This window comes from Aristolochia californica, unplaced genomic scaffold, assembly GCF_029961685.1.
Source record: "Aristolochia californica isolate CCGP_79_NKW_82.1479 unplaced genomic scaffold, dmAriCali1.0.hap1 SCAF_2, whole genome shotgun sequence".
NCBI lineage: Eukaryota > Viridiplantae > Streptophyta > Magnoliopsida > Piperales > Aristolochiaceae > Aristolochia > Aristolochia californica.
In genome coordinates, this window is record NW_027181881.1 from 38,395,248 (window position 1) to 38,399,493 (window position 4,246).

The following is a 4,246-nucleotide window of genomic DNA, read 5'->3' on the forward strand; positions in this document are numbered from 1 at the left end:
GACAGCTAAATATTTCAAATGTTTCTCAGTCAAAATACTTTACTATATTTGTCGATAATTATTCGAGCATAACATGGTTATTCTTTATAAAAGACCAATCTAAAGTTTTGCCTATTTTTAAATCTTTTCACACTACGGTTCTACACGGATTGATTAAAAAATGAAAGCTCTTAGGTCTAATAATACCAAAGAACACCTTTTTGGTGAGTTTCAACAATTTTGTATTGAGCATGGCATCATTCATCAAACATTTCGTGTTTACACTCCATAGAAGAATGGAGTGGCCGAAAGAAAAAATGGGCACTTACTCTAAGTTGCTAGGGCTCTATTATAGGGTATGAATGTGCCTCATTTTTTACTAGCCACATGCAATCCTCACTGCATGTGTTCTGGTTAGTTGGCTGCTTTCCTTAGTTCTCTATAACAAGTCAGCTTACTCTTATGTTATTCCATTGTGATAATGTTTTTCCTCTTCCCTTGAAGAACTTTGGACGTACTTGTTTTGTTCATGATACATTTCCTCTCAAAAACAAATTGTCACCTCGAGCTATTAAATGTATAATTTTGGGATACTCCTTTACCCAAAAAATGTTATGTATGTTATAATCCACAGTTAAAAATATTATTTTTGTCAACATATGTCACTTTCATTGAGGGACAATATTTTTATCCCTTAGGTACAACATCACCTGGTTCTCACCTTCTACAAATTTTCCAAGACCTATAGGGCCATTGGAAGATCCACTTAGCTCAAGCACAAATAGCCATATCCATTCCTTTGGTTCATTGGTAGACCAACACCCTAAGGAATCTATAGATCCTCCTGAGGTAAGTTTTCCTCCTCTTTTCACCTATTATGTTTTGTCCTCCTTATGACACTAGGCCTATTACTATTTGACAAGAACCATGGCGTTGCACCCAATCATCTACTTCTCATCCATTATCTTATGTTTTATCTACTAATCACTTTTCTTTAGCTTGTTAAACATATCTTGCTCCTATATGTCCTACCTGCCTTCCAAGGTCATATGAGGAGGCTCTTCAACATCCAGGATGGAGGGCAACTATGGAAGAAGAAATGGCAACTTTAGATGAGAATCAAACTTGCAATAGTACCCCTACCTCCAAATATAAGGACAATGGGATGCAAGTGGGTGTTCACAACTAAACATAACCCTGATGGTACAATAACACGCCTTAAAACTAGTTTGGTAGCTAAAGATTACACTTTGAGATATAATATTAATTATGAGGAGACATTCTCCCCTATGGCCAAATTAAATTTGGTGTGGATTCTATCTCTCTAGCTAAAATTTTTTTGGCATGGATTCTACCCTCTCTAGCTACAAATTTTTAATGGTCTTGTTATGTGCCTTAGGATCAAACGAGTTCAACATGGTCTCCACATGTAAGACCTCTAAATAAATTTGTGAAAAACTTGAGGTCACACATGAAGGAACCACTAGAGTTAAAGACTCTAAATCAGTCTATTGATAGCCCAATATGATGAATTCTGTTGGATGACACCTCAAAGTGGCATCAATGTAATTACCTTCCCTATGTCAAGGAGGTGGCAAAAGAGGTAATTTAATGGTTTTCTCATAAGGATGGCACAACAGTGTAATTATCTAAGAAGATGTATGTCTACTTATGTCTTTTTCTTTTCAAAGTTTGTAGCCCTAAGGGAATTGTAGTCATTGTAAACTTCTTTCCACAATTATAAATAGAGGCTCAAGGCATGGGGTAGATCATTAAGTCTCCCCTCTCCTCTCTCAAATTCGTTGTCTCCTCTCCCAAGTTCTCTCTCTCCATCTCTCTACCCAAGTTCTCCCTTCTCCTTTCTTCTCTTCATTTTCTGCCTCTCCTCTTTCACTACCTTGTTTGAGGACATTGTCATGGGATCCTAAATTCAACATGGTATCAAATCAATGAATTTAAGATCCCTACGTAAAGATGAAAATTTGAAAGTCTCCATTGATCAAGCTTCACATAGAATTATTCTAGTTGATGAAGCAATTTTCTCTTGAAGTTGCGTCAAGATAAGTTTTTTCTTTATCTCTATAAGATGGTTTATGGATGGATTTCTCGTCTAATATGAATGAGAGTCTGGTGATTATATTCTTGGCTTTAAAAGTGGCTCGTCCATGGTGATTATGCTCAATTTTTATTTTCCATGCAAGACTGATTGTGTTTTTGCTCTCTTACATATTATGCTGATGTTTGTAACTAGATTTTTAGTATGAATCAAGTTTCACTATATATGTTATTGGCATCCAAGTTTATTATGAGTTAAGCTTGTTGTTCTAAATATTTTTTGAGTTATTATATCGGTTAGTTGTTGCTCCTCTTGACTTTTCGCAAGGAGCTCGACAAAAGATTGTTTGAGAGGGTGTCGGGAAGGAATTTTTTTATAAGGTTGCTGGTCTTTGCAACTGTTTTTTTTATATTTCATTAGCTGTCTTATCCGCTTTGGTATACTACTTAAAAGATTTGAGGGAAAAAGGGAAAAAATGGCCAAAGAAGGCATGATTCTATCATCCAAAGCTGACACATAATTAGAGAAGGAAAATTTCTTTCTAGAAGCTGTTGGGAGATGAGCCTAAGCCTACAAGACCAAGGAAAACCCACATATCTAAGAGTGTTGGAAGATGGGCCCAAGCCCATAAGTATGGACCCGGAAAAGATGGATCCAAGCCCACACGACCAAGGAAGACCCACATATCTAAGAATATTGGAAGATGGACCCAAGCCCATAAGGTATGGACCCACAAAAGAGTTATAGTTTAAAGATATTTTAGTCATGTTAATCTTCTATTTATATTGGGTTATTTTATTAGTCTATGACTTATCTTTAAGTCTTAGAGTTTGGGTGTAATTGGAACAAAGGTAGTTTAATTGTAATTGGACTCTACTACTTTCTTCTATTATAAATAGAGGTTCATGTACTCTGATTATAATAAGTCAATGAAGTATTTATCTTTTCCATAAATTCAACATGGTATCAGAGTAGGTTATGTGAGTTGACTCGGTCATCCCACAGAAGTAATGTGATCTTTTCTAATTTATTATTTCTAACAATTTAGGTTTATGTTTATTATTTTTCAGTCCCTACACCCGTTATTTGTTTTATGTTTTTACCTCTATACTGCTCTCTTGCTCCGTTCGGCGTCTTCTCTAGTTCTATTTCTTGTGCATTGAAAAAAAAAGATGGTTGTTAATCGTCAAAAGTCCTTTGGAGGGTGCTCCTATCATCAAAAGGTTTATTTTTGGAAGATCTATCTGCCTTGTCTGTTGTAATCCGATTGTGAGTCAATCGTAATTAGCTCATTGTTGAGTTGCAATTGAGATGGATTGGTGCCGAAGCATTAGCAGAATGTTAGATAGAGACTTCCAAGTTACTGCTGCCTCTCCTCTTCCAAGAAATCTGCACCCGGCCTTATCTGCCAGAGAAGTGCTCGCTGAAAAAAACAAAGACATTATTTGTGCCGAAGACTCCCCCATCTTGCAGAATTTTCGTCGTCAGTTGGGTTTCCTTTTTTGGAGGCTGAAGACGACAACCTCAGTTCCCGCCAATTTGTTAGCCAAAATTGATTTTAATCTGTTGCAATTTTGGAAGTTATTCGTTGTTGTCAATCATGGTATGATTATTGCCGTTTCTGGACAACGAATCAATCTGTTGGCCTCCCATACTATTTTGGTCACTGGGTTTTCCAAAGAGACATCTCCATTCCTATTGCCAGAAACGATGACACCAAACTCTGTCGAGTTATCCCATTGCCGTTGTCGGAGAAGACAACTCCGTCGAGTTTTTTTCCAGCAATTCCGCTCTGTTCGGTGCCGCGAGGAAGACAAAGACGTGGATGTTCCGTTGACTGACTCTTTGGTCAAAGCCGCTCGGAGAAGTCGACTATGTGAGTCCGTTTTTTTTTTTTTTTTGCGCAGTTCATTATTTTCTCCATTGAGAACTCTATTTCTGTCAAGAAGATAGGTGCTGATTCGATCCAGAGAACCAACACATTTAATCCACTAGCAATCAACCAACATCCAGAAAAAAATTTCGTTGCTAATTGATCTACTTCATCTCTGGTTGTCTGCTCTGTTTGGAAGTGATGGAGAAGATGATACTGCACCTGGATTTAATTTTCCTAATTTAGGAAAAAATTGGTCGAGCGCCTGACTACAACCCAGACCGGGCCAAGTTAACCCAGCTACCCGAGCTTTGTTATGTTCTGCAGAGTTAACTCGG